Here is a 14,111-nt window from a genome sequence, read left to right on the forward strand (position 1 = left end):
TGAACGGTAAATGTGACGGTTTCACGTACGGTAGAAGTAAACACCTTTAAGGGGTATATCGCGGTTTATTTAAGGACTTGTTTAACTTTGCAAGGTAAGTATTATGCTTTTCATAGCGGTTCAGCTAGTTTTTAGGCCACGGAGAAACTGTACGTTAGGTAAAGTGTACAAACTAAAATAACTTGTAAAACTAGCAAGAACACTGCGATAAAATTGGCGCATGTACATATTGGTTTAATGAGAAACTTGTAATACTGCAGGTAAGAGCTTGTAAAGCTTTTAGTAAATATTCTAACAAAGCTCACTCTCAGACAGACCTCTCGAAGTATCGTTTAGAAGTATCGCATTTCGTAGAAAAACATATTATATGTTACTACGAAACAATCATTTTTCGACGATGGTCTCCATAGTAACCCATAAATCAAGAGTCTTTCCCTGTTTATTATCGATATTTTTTGCTAACGAACGTTATAACAATGTATACGCAACATAAGCAGATATATTACCGAATACGAAAACTAATTTTCACGGTATTTTTTACTCGTCGACGTCGCGATCAAACGAGTTTAAAAACGTCTGGTAAAAAGTATCAGACTCGCCCCTCATTTCATTAGACCTAATATACCGAGCAAAACGCTGATGCATTTAATAAACACACGTCTAGCCCCTCGGGGACATAAGCTTTTTTTCGTCTCTTACACTAGGGTTAAAACTTTGTCTCGTAGGGGTTTTATAAACATTGATATAATGAACAATAATGTTTAAGTTGTATTTAATGTTAATACTCTTTGTAAATTGGCTTTTATTTTAACATATATACTAGTGTCGTAAGCTTGCTATACAAATTGTGACACTAAGAATTGTCGATAGCATAACTCCATCTTAACTCTTAACAGAAAACAGACATTTGTAATTCCGAAACAAAGTTTGTCGACCGAGCAATGCACCAGGTACAGTTATGTATGACATCATAACAAATTGATAAACTTGCTCGTAGTTAGTAGACGTAGTATATGCGGTCTAAGCGTATTATCTTTACCGTATCAACAGCATGTCGAACATAGTTCCTTCGAAGTAAGAAGGAGTTACAGCCACGTAAAGTTTGCATAACCTGCGATTTCCGACGTTGAGCTATTAATGGAAGCTGTGACGCGCGAAGCCGACATCGACGGCTTGGACTACGCAACACGCATGTCAGGAGATTCCAAGGAACGCCTACTCCTGAGGAGCCGGGAATCAAACACAACAATAGAAGCGCCGGTGCCGCCGTGACCGTGGCTGTTGAATATTGTTAATTGTTTACTTTATAATACATTCGTCTTAAGTTATAAAGCCGCGCTAAATTCGCCGTGTCGTGATTGTTTTTAGTTTGTTATAAATATATGTATTTATTAATCAGTAATCACATTGTGTCTAACGCCTGGTGAATAGAGGTGCGTTCAAAGCAAGCTGAGGATTTATTGTTTATGTAAGTTTGGAAATATTATTTACTTTTTACCATTAAGAGAAAACCTGGTCTCGCGAGAGTTTAATGTGAGAAATGATTTAACAACAGATTAGATAGAAAAACAAATCTGTGTGTGTGTATCAAACCCACTACAATTAAACAGCAGACAGACGCCGCGATGAAGTTGACAGCTGCACTATGCGAGGCGTCTAGTAGTGAATGAACCATACGCGCTACCCAAGTTCGGATTAGTTAAAGCGTTACATTTCTTTCACTGGCTAAGAGTTTCAAGAAAGATCGAAAGCGGATAATTCTTTTAATCAATCCGTGCTTACGCCGAATTAAACTTTTGATTTCTGGAACGTGAATATAGACTTTATTTCGGTGTTATTTGACTGCACAGTGAGATAACATGAAAAAACTGTTCGCTATCAAACGCTACCTTTTCTGAAATAATTCAATTTTGCGGGGAAGGTATATTTTTGTATGCCTTAGTTAGTAAAATCGCAAAATTCATGTCAAAACATTATTAAGTACTTATACAGATCAATATAACGCAACTGCATCAATCCTTTTCATAGTCCATTAATTTTATATTATCTACGGGTTTTAATTACTTAATTACGTTGTAATACGGTGCCACGTAACATGTTTGCTTAAAATATTTATTCGTTTATAGATATTTATTTTTCAACGCAAACATTCACAAATTGCAAATATCCGCTCTTAAAAGTAAAATATACTGTAATTTGTAAGCAAATTTAAAAGCACTTATTCAACGTAACGTCAATGGCTTCGAACAAAGTCTATTTTTAACTGGCTTCAAAAAATGCATGTACTCGGTACCCTTGTATTAACTTTATCTTTATTTTAAACTTCTTTTCAGGTTTAATATAACTTAATACCAACGGAATACATAAGGCAAGGGAATATTTGATTTGATTTTGATTTTAACAAAACACTGAAATTAAAACTTCTTTAAACTGTTATAAATAAAGTTTGATTAAAATTATAAATGTCATACTATTATGTTGAGATTTGTTACCTGCAAGTGAATAAGCAAGGCAAGTTCACAAATTACTAGTTAAGTACATGAGAAATGTGTATCATTTGTTGACAATGCCAATAAATAAAATAAAAAAGCATTAAGTAATAAAGATAGCAAGATACATATTTGAGCTTTTTGAATCTGCTTATTAATAATTCATAGAACACTATTTTTATTACGATATAACATCGCACGGATACCTCTCAGATTATAGTATCAATTAGAAACAATTACATCAAACAGCGGAGAAAAGAGGCAACCTTGAGATACTGAAATATGAATCTGAGATACTTTTTTTATGAATAACAACAATTATTGTTTTAATCAACCGATTTACATTTATTTATCTATTGTCTCCTCATAAAACTTTTGTCCACAGGACGTAACCTTGCAATGACGTCGTAACTAATAAGGATTTATTTTTATGACTGTTCTTAATAGAACTTGGTGTCAGATTAAGGTCGATATTGTTGAATTATTCAGATTTTTAAGTGAGGAACTCTATTTAAAAATAGTTATCATACCAGAAATGACAGTATATTCGAGCACCAATTTGTAACACTCGTTCGTCGTCAACGTCGTCGTTCGACGACACTATAAAAAGTTTTGCTTATAACTGTTATTTTAATCAAGCTTTATTATAAATACTTTCGTTAAACCTTAAGAATAAAATTTTTAAGCTCACAGCCGGCAATTCGGAGGCATATTACACATCATACTTATACATTATACCGTTACCGACTAACATTGGTCAATACAGTATTTTCTTTTAAGTTGTGGATCTCTCGAATTACAAGTCGTGTTTGACATTTTTTAAAATCTAATTTTCAATCATCACCGCTATGGGCCACCGGGCCAAAGCAACTCCGGGGCATAAAATATATATTTAACATAAAGTCAGCAGGTAATTAATACTTAAACTAAGGTTCTTAACATTAAAGCTTAGAAACTAAAGTCCAGCATTAAGGCGGACGAAATGTGGCAATTAGGTTTGAACAGCAATTTATGTTTTTAATTTTTCACGTTTTACAAACAACAACAATCACTTTTGTAAATATTTTATTTTTATACGAAACCTATTCAAACGTGTATTGATTCGGCCTACGGCGCTTAAACCGGCGCGAACCAATATTTCATTTCATCGAAATAATAATCATAGTGCATTTTAAAAGTATGAACTGTTATTATTCACGATGTTTTACGGTATAGATGTGTTTCACAATAGGTACTGCTATTTTTATTTACGTCACCAAAGAGACCTGAGTCTCATTCCGACTGTCACAAACAGCTTTCAAGATTAGCGCTATCTTTTAAAAACGTTATACCTAATACTTTAAACGTAATTACACGTTGAGAATCAAGGGCGAAACGAAATCTTATATATTCAGGCTAAGCGACGGATGCAGACGCGAGTCAGATAATCAAACAATCTGCACAAATACTAGACGATAATATCGTAATAGTCGTAATAGCACCTCTTACTCCTCGAGTATTTCCTATCCCTCTTCACAGCTGTGTCTGTCGTGTCACATTGTCTGGTTGGCGAATTAGCCTTCAATTCTTATCAAATCAACACCAATCTCGACTGCATAAATTAAAGTTACATTCTGGTCTGCTGATTATGGAATAAGCTGGTAAAACTCTATGCATTCAGAAAATTTCTTTTAAATTACTATATTTAGTACTGCATTGAAGTGGTACTGATTGGATTTTCCAAGTCAATAAAAAGAGTTAAAACAGTTCATATTAGAATTTTAAAAAACCTATCTCCGAGGAACCTATTCAATAACAGTCGAAACACAAAGGGAAACTGGGACGAAAAAATAATGTGTTTTTCAAACAATGTAATCAAGGATTGCATTCGAGTAACTTATGACTTCTTTGGAAAAGCAATCAATGAGAGTGAATCTCAATTACACAAAGGAATTCGGATGAAAATACACCCTTTGACACACGGTTTTATTCATTTCAGCTTCACAGAACTAGGTGTATCAGGGATATTCTCAACTTTAATATTATTAAAATATGTAGAGACAAGCTTCTTTAAGCCCGCGACTTCGTTCACGTAAAATAAAATCGAAGAATAAAAGTTAAGCGGAGCGATCAAATGGATTTTGTAGTTTCCACGTGATTGAGTAACAAACATTCAAGTATTTTCAATATTAGCACGAAGTACGATTTTATGATTTAATTCTGAAATATAAGAATACTACTAAAATACCAACTACAAGGTATTAGGTATAATCAAACATAGTTTTTTCCTTACAGCAGATCTCTGCTTTCATCATTCTTCATCAGAGATTAACCTGCCAGAGAAAAAGCATCTTGTTTTTCATATTGCATCTACATAACAGACATTATGTTTTCTATTTAAAATAAAATTCACTTATTTTAAATAGAAAACATAATGTCTTTAGATAATAAGTCGACAAACTTTGAGAATATACCGCATTTCCTATAAATCTTACGCCGATCTTCGATTTTGGTTCGAGAAAACGTAATTTCGGCAAATAGGTGCTTTTTATGACGTCTTCCTAGTCTATTTTGACACGGAGTAGGCAGTTTTGGATAAACAGAATTGTGATAGGAAACTAACTAAATTTTAACGAATATTCATTTTCATTGATTATAGTTGACCCTGAGATGAGTTTGAGAACGTAAGACCAAAGTTACAAACATAGGCATTTCTCTAGCTGCGTAACACACAATAATAGGTATGCTCGTATTCAATCGTAATCAAATTAATTATTTACAATATATATGTATTAGCAATATAGTCAGGAATTAAGTGCCAGTATACCACACTGTTGAACAAGCCCGACGTAATTCAAGTGCCTGCACCTGACATACTTGCGACCACCAATTAACATGCGAATCCCAAGTCAGACGTGTTAATATAATACGATTAACAATATACAGGGAACTAAAATCGACAATATTAATAGCATTATAAATAGCCTACTGTTATTATTATCTATGCAATTGATAAATGGCGACGGCCTGTTTTAGGTCCATCTATATCGAGAAGCGACTTGCAACCACAATTTAAGTAATTATCTTATTCAATAAGCAAATGCCTACTTGGTTCAATAGTTCATAGATATTAACTATTTCTACATTTGACATATTACAGTGTCCATTTCATGGTCTAAATTGCTTTTGTATGCGCCAAAGTACTCTCTTTGATGCGCATTCAAATGCCTAGTGTAAATTAACGTCCGCCCCGCACACATCACGCTTTAATTCTAATTAGGCGAGATAGCTTTGGTTAGGTGGTCCCGATTCTAGCCTAAATTAAATTGATTTCGGTCTTAATTGCGTACGACGTAATTAACCTATAATACCGAATGTTACCCAAACATATAATACACTTCCTATTTATCATTAAATAGGGCCTATTTACTACCATTTCTGGCTATGGACAGCCTTACTATATATTTTTTGTATAAAAGTCTATTCGAGCGCCTCTTGCGTGTAGAAAAACTACTTTATGAAGTCATTTTAGATATCAAACCATATGCTACTACAAATATCGAAAGTAGGATATTACTCTACTGGCAGCTTACGCGATAGTCACTTTTAAAATTGTACTTTTCAAATCCCAGGAAAGCAAGATGTTAAAAAAAGTCTAGCATACATTCTCTATTGTTCTTCAGTACAGACAGTCAGCGGAGAAACAATTTACACATTAATTGGTTTCAGAAAAATTAATATAAAAATGCAAAAGAGCCTGCTAACACAGAAACTATTCTATTTCAGCGTTTAGCACAGAATCGCGAGGCCTTAATTCAAAGACCGTTTGTTAATGCGCGAAACATTGAGGTAAAATGAAATGGGACTGCAGTTTTTATAATTATTCCCTTTTATAATTCGTTTCCTTTATAATTACGCTGTAAATTCTGCGCACAATTTTATTTCAACTAGGTACTTTAAGCTGATTTCAAAAAACCGTTCCACTGAAAATTGTGTTCGCTTTGTAAGAGTAGTTTTGTAAAGTTCATTTATATTTTGTAAATATTAGTTATTTCTGGAGCTTCGCTTGTGCAGTATGAACATTTTTTACCAAAGCAATAAACAACAAACAGCTTTTCGTTAAAAGTTGCTTGGGAACTCGCACTCGTTTTCCTACATGCATATACTGATTATGTACGTATGCTTGTTCATAGCTTGTTCAAATTAATGAAAACGAGTGTAATTTTTTTATTAAAAGGGAATATTTAGAGTTTAGAATTTATGTCGTTATATTTGACTGCCAAAAAGTTGCTTCAAACATATTTGACTATATGGCCATCATGCATTGCTGCAAGGGTTTGGATTCTCACATGAACATATATTTGCTAACTTACCTAGGTATATTAATAGGTATCTAAGTATTTCGCGAATACTAATATTTAAAGCACGGTGTTTATATAATTTACTGTAGATTTATATCGAACAGACTGTCATTGTAGTCTAACACATTGGGTATTTCCAATAAAAAATAATTATGTCCCGGATACTTGTAATGGTGACGTTACCGGTTTATGGCAATAGGCTAACTATACCCCGATTTCATGGGAGTAATGTTGTAATGTAGAGCAGTTATTTAAAAATATTCTGCCATCATCTGCAGTTAAAACAAATGTACATGTCCCAAAAAACTGTATAAGCTGAGTGCAGAAAAATACTGGCATTAGGTAAACCTGGTAGCACATTGGATCTGAATTGGTATCATACGTAAACATATTCATGAATACTTGTTGTACGAATTGAGTCCACGCAGTGAATATGTTTTTGTTCGTCGAATAGGCAGTCCCGGTGATATCTCTTTCGTAATGTTCCCGAGCGCACGAAATCACGTTGAAATCGAAACAACTTAGATTTGTCTTCGCTACACGCATATATGAGCAGGGCGCGCGCACCCATAGCGTTTTCGTACTAACACGTGCTCACTTGAGTCTAATTCGTCAAACAAAACAAACTAATTGCGGCTGGTTTCTTTTTCTAGATTTGTGTTCTGTGGTAAAATCTATAGGAGCGACTTTGTGAGTTTAATAAATCCATGAATACATCCTACAGTTTCGACAGGAACTCTCTTAATTTCGAAGCTTTTGTACTCGAATTTCCTTTGAGTCCATGATTTCTAAAACTAAAAGCTAGACTCAAAGCTATGTTTGTAATCCCTTTGAAAACGAAACCACCCCTACCTGCACAATTTAATTAATCAAATCCTAGGAAATAAATCCTAGCGCTCCGCGAGTGCTTGTAGAACTTACAATACGGTGCTTCTCATTTCAAAACTATTCTGTGATAGAGCATTTCCTCTTATTGCTTCGTTAAAACATACTTTACAAAAGGCTGCCTAGGGAACCGTGCCGGCTTAGGATAGGCTGGACGAGGCAAATGCCCACTTAGAAGGCAAATACCTAAAACCATGATGTAGTTATTGCTAGGACAAGCGTGCCAGATATGTTTGTGAAATAACGTCTATGATAATTCAATGGTGATTTATATGCCTGCATATGGAAAAGTTCGTACTTTTCCGTGGCTTATACCGCCATCTACATTTGTCTTTGTGAAAACTGCGGACAAATATCATGAAGGTAATTACGGTTATCGTATATATTCTGAAGGCTCAGGACTGAGTGCTATGCGGAAATTAGTACATACAATAAAACTGATTCCCTACGATTTTTTCGGGACCACGAATTTAACTCTTCTGGAATACCTCGCTCAACAAATTTAAATTGCTATCTGAAAGCTACGAGTGGTTAAAAACAGGTTTTTTTTAAGCTAGAATGTTGAATGCTCAAATATCGCCAAGGACTAACAATTATCTCGTGAGTTGATGCAAAATCATTTAAAGTTCCACCTCTTCTGCTATTTGAAAGAAGAAAGTCTAAAAACTCGTGTTTCTTTGATACTAATGGCCTAACGATTGATGAATTATTTGCTGAAGTTCCAAATTAGTAATTGAGGACACGCGTATTAAAATTCGGATATAACATTTTTAAGATGAAGTTTGTCTCTAAGTTTTAGTGCTCATGCACTTAACTAAGCTACCTATAGTAGTAGTTAGTTTAATTCTAGTTTCCAATAACCACTTCGATCGCCACACTCCGACTCCGGGTACAAGCATAAGAGGATTACCTGCAACCTTAATCTAGACAATACTAGAGTGCGGTTTTAGCCAGCTTTTAGTCTTAATAGATTTGCAATATTTATATTTGCAGTACATGATGCAACTGCCCCCTTCTTGCGCAATCTACAGAAATAACGTAAATAATTACTCAAAGGTTGCCGCCGTTATCCTTATTTAGTCAAATACACGTTGATTTTTCCCAACAAAGTGAACTTTAAGGGTTATTTAGAAGCTCAAAATTTCATACGTACGAGGTTAAAACTCTGATATTCGTTTCTGACAGGATAATCGTTTCTGTGAGCGTTAATTGAGAGTAAACTGCTTTGGTAGTACTTAGTGACATTTATTTCGGTGTTTAAACTAGACGTAGCTTAGGATTCACATACTAGTAATAAAATAGTTTTTTTTCCTTATCTATCAGATGTTTTCATTATAGGAGTTTACCTGCGTTCCCCCTTATGAGTTATGGTAGACTCGGCTTATAAACGGCGAATCGTCAAGAGTAACTCATACACTTTTCTCTACAGTTTCGGGCATAACACGTGGGACATTATAATAATATGCACGTTTTTAAACAAACTTAAACACGCGTATCTGCGTCAATATTGATGACGATGCTGGACGATTTTAGTTTAATAATGTTATTTTAGCATTTGTTGCAACATTTCGTCACCTTATTGGATCAGTATACACAGCAATTACTTTTTGTGAATGAAATATGATTCGATTTCTAATCAATGTTGCAATTATGACGCCTAAATAATAAATTTTTAATTGACTTTGCAATAATCGCTAGGTACTATCGAACTAGATGCGTATGTACGTATTGCGTACATAACAATATTGTAAATTCATCAATTTCGAAGATTTCTTTTATTTGTTTTGAGGACAATTTATCTGTTTAGAGGGCGATAGTATACGCGAGGAAAGTATGCGAAAACATTGACTAGCGTCTTAAAACAGGAAGGTAAATAACCGTATATATATAATATTAAAAATACGTGAGAGAAAATCAGAGTTAGGAGTTATGTCAGGTATAAATCCTTAAATCGTAGATTGCTTCAAAGTAAAACATAATTTTGCCTATGATACTGATTTTCTGTTATAACATGCCTTATACAGGTATTTGAGTACTTAAGCGACACTTGCCCTCTAAAAACGTCAGGAACAAGGTTAACGTTTACGCAGGTAAACTGTTCCTGACTCAATAATAATTAGTATTCTCTTTCAAAGGATTAACCGTGAATGGTTAAAAATCACTTTCAACATGAACATTAAAGACAAATCGTGCGTATTTTGACGAAATATAGTTAAACCATCCGTGCGTTTTTACAATGATTTCAGCGAAATACTTGACAATGTAATGTTTCATCTTAAACTCTCAAATTCTTTAGCTTAGATATGATGACGACCTTATTTCAAGAGCCCTTTAAGATACTGAATGTACGAACTAAAACAGTCAATAAGGCGTAGAAAAGTTAAGGATTTTCGATCCTCCATAGATTTTTAAGTCAAAAACGTTCGGGTGCTTCATAATAAGAGGTCATCAGTCATTTACATTGTTTCTAAGCAAAGAACACCTTGATAAAGTAACACGACACAAACTGTTTGTTTCGTGCTGGAATAATTACGTTACCTCGCGGCCACCGCCGCCGTATCACCCAACACCAAGACTTAAACAATCTTTAGGGACAAAGTACCTCATTACTTCATTTTGTAAAGCCACAATATAGTCAAATATATTGACGAAAATAAACTTTTTATTAGTGTTGTTCATTTCCCACTCTATAAAATAAACTCGAGACTCGTAAATATTTTTCATAATTTATATTGCCTGTTATCCTTTATTTATGACGATTATGGAATCATTAAGTAGATATAGAGGGAACGCTATAAACACTCCTCAAGTGTTCAATTAGATAGTTCAATGCATTGTACAAGTGTCTTATCTCTTCATATGCACTAAGTTTTTTATACCATTAAGTATAAACATCTAGGGATATAAAATAAATAATACAATGAGCGTACAAAAGTGTTTCATAGACTCACACTTTCAATAAAGTGTAAGTGGTGTGTTTATATTTATTTCAGTGGAGCTGTGATTGCTGACAGCTTGTCAACTGTTTTGATTGATCTAACTACATGTCAAGGTGCTAAAGGGGACGCTGCAAGTGGGGCAGTAATAGATTTGTACTGCAATATTAGTGTGGCATTGTAAATATATAGGTATATCAATCATATAGGACATTAGTTACATGATTGTTAATACATCTGTGTTGAGTGATTTTTGCTGAGATAAAAGCTAAATTTGACTTTAATATGAAAGATAATCTAGATAAATAGTGTTTTTCAGTGCAGTTCAGTCAAATTACTATTCAAAAAGCCTGCTTTATTTAAGACTAAGCATGATACATCTAGGTAGCTAATATTATGTTCTCAGTACATAATGTTTATTTTATTTTATGGATTATAAAATCAATAGAGTATAGTAACAGGAAACAAAGAAAGTGTACCAAAATTGCTTCAATATTTAATAGCTTGCCTTGGTCCTCAAAGGTAGGTAAACTTTACCAAAATTGCATAATTTTGATATTTCTATTGCATTTTCATGGCAATTAATCATCGCGGATATTGCGGCGAAATTCGACTTGCCGTCGGGCGCGCGGCCGTAAAAAATAGGACAACTCATGCAGCTTTAGGAGACAATATCAGGTGATTTTTTTTACTCTACTTAGTACAAAATTAATACTACAAGGTGTTCTTTACAATTATAAGACAACTAACATGAATAAACTCAGATTTATGGAAAAATACAGTAGTTTTATAGTTTTTTAATATAATATTCAATAAAAATATCTTGAACATGTAGCAAGATGTTGTCTCCGTACTACCAAGATGTTTTTTAAGATTTTAACATATACATACTTAATTTCATAAGTTTCACTTCCAAACATGGTTCTTACAGCCTAAAATGATTTTTATATTGAAATAAAGCTTTAATTGTGTCATGAAATCTTATAAGATGTTTTCCACTTCAACATTAGTCAGTTGTTAAAGTCTAAAAAGTATCAATCTTAAATTAAATTAATACAAATGTATTTGTTGATGATTAGGTTTAGTTTAGGGTTAGAAAGTCTTGAAAACAAAGGAAAGTTAATATATTTTACTCCCCACCTTATATTTAAAATACTAAGTCCAGAATTTCACAAGAAACAGACTCTATTACTCATTAATGGTTTGAAAGGAAAACTACATTTAATTCTTAGTTCTGGAATATTCTTGATCTAGCTATTCCAGCTTCCTTGAGAGATTTAGTATGTGCATTTAGTCATGTTTTTTGATCATGATCTCAAAATACATGAATGAATGCACTTAGTATGTATTTTACTGGTTTCTTATAGGCTTACACCGGTATCTGACATACAAAAGCCTGGTACCAACCACAGCCTGAGTCCCAACTAGTCTATTGAACATTTCTACAAACTATATGAGTATAACTGTTATTCCTTGTCATGTCTTCACATATTGTAAGTACTAGTACTTGTATCCAGTTGGAAGTCCTAAATAAAACCAACTATTCAAGTAGGTAGCATTTTTGTATATGAAACTGCTTCAGTAGAGGTTAAAAGAGGTCATGGAAAATAACCATTGTAAAAGACAAAATAATGATCTTGTTAAGTGCTTATTTCACTGTTTGGACCTCAGAAAAGTAATTGTAGTCTCCATATTAAGTTTTTATACTTTTTTAATATTTAGATATCTTAAAAACAACTATAGTTCAGTATTGCACAGTTAACAAATATTATATTTTATAATTTAGATGATTTATCAAATTTTGTGCAACTAACATTGTGTTAGTCCAAAGGTTGAGGCAAATTAGGTTTGTCCATGCTCATCAATATCAAGACTGACCTAGTAGTCATATACAGCCTATAAGTTTGATGATTTGTTATTTTAATCAATATATTGATTTCTCCAACTCTAGGTTTCCATATAATTTCTTTAAATGTTCTAATAATCTTTTTAAATAGAGAATAATGCTATCTTCAGATGTAACTGTCTATACATAACTGTTAGGAAACAAAGGAACTTAATATTCATTGTTCCAATTCAACCAGAATGTTGTTTTCTAGTGATATTGGGTCTCAAAAACTGGGCACTATTCCCTTTCCATGAGTGTTCACTAGCGCCATCTAGTTAAAGCCACCCAAATCAATAACAACTGGACAGGAATTTGTGGGATCTGTCAAAATTTGGTATACCATACCATGTTATGTATTAGCTCATGGACACTGAGGTCTTTATTTATTGAATATTGATCAACAACAGAAGCATGATATCAAAAAATAAGGTCATTGTTGAATGATTCAAGATACATTTACATTGTTTTTATTTTAGGAAGAAACTCAACTAAAAAGAGTATTGATTTATTCCAACATTACAAAATTCATAGGAGTAACTATTGATAAAACATCTATGATCATTTTGAGTAAATAATGTTCCTTGACCTTATCAAAGTAAACTTGCTTATTCTGATGTTATTGGCCTTGTTACACAAATACATTGGACGGTTTTCCAAAATAAACCACTATTATTGAATATTTTAATTACTTTTGTTATTAGTGAGAATATTTAAGTACCACGCTCTTATTTGATATCGAAAATACGTCGTTCGAAGTCTAATTCGTGTTTACTTCCCAATCGATGCAAGTGAAAATGGACAAAATATTGGGCACACAAGCTAAAAAAGCCTCTATAGCTACTTATATTATGTAGTTGGTACCATGCACGTAGCAGTAAAATATGGAGGATGCATATCCGAAACCATCTAAAAACTCTCTCAAATCGAAGTAGGTTGCTTTAGAAGACTTAAAATAGCTGTTATAAGACATTTATAAACGAAATACGGTTAATTTTATTGATAAAAAATACTCTAAGATAAGAAATGCTGTCAATTGCCACACGATCGTACCGCCCTACGCTGATGTTGATGTAGTATAAAATTGTACTTACAAGGCTCGGGAGTGACATATTCCACAAATAAAATGAAAAGAGTCAAAGATAGAACTAAACTAAGTCGGAAATATTCACTGATCGTATAGGATTTAGTTAAGTTTCACAATTTTTTCCACAAAACAACAAACACTACGCGCAATAGTACTTGCGGCCCACCACACTGAAGTTGATGACAACGAATCAATACAACCAACATGACGAACAAAATAAATCAATTATTTTGGGGCTAGTCCGTGATAGAGAGCAGCTAATTCACGGATTGAAAAAAAAATATTTTACACGGATTATTTAAGAACGCATTCTATTTTTAGAAAAGACCGTGTCTAAAATACATATTTTTTAATTTAAAAGATTCCTAATTCTTAGAATACGCATGCTCCTTTATATTGATTTGAAGTTTTCAGTAGTCCCAATTTTGTTCCTAACTTTTCGTCTTGAAACCTAAAAATAGTTAGTGACATCTTCATAATAACTATATC

General features: G+C 33.3%; 1 protein-coding gene across 1 annotated transcript in view; it reads right to left on the minus strand.

The window, feature by feature from the left end:
• LOC142986615 (uncharacterized) overlaps nucleotides 1-13,782 on the minus strand; it is a 46,229-nt gene extending 32,447 nt beyond the window's left edge. The window contains exon 1 of the mRNA XM_076135151.1: nucleotides 13,630-13,782. The gene's annotated coding sequence lies outside the window, so the exon portion shown is untranslated. The remainder of the gene's footprint in view (nucleotides 1-13,629) is intronic.
• Between the last annotated feature and the right edge of the window lie 329 nt (nucleotides 13,783-14,111).

The sequence above is a fragment of the Anticarsia gemmatalis genome, chromosome Z (genome assembly GCF_050436995.1).
Source record: "Anticarsia gemmatalis isolate Benzon Research Colony breed Stoneville strain chromosome Z, ilAntGemm2 primary, whole genome shotgun sequence".
Lineage (NCBI taxonomy): Eukaryota > Metazoa > Arthropoda > Insecta > Lepidoptera > Erebidae > Anticarsia > Anticarsia gemmatalis.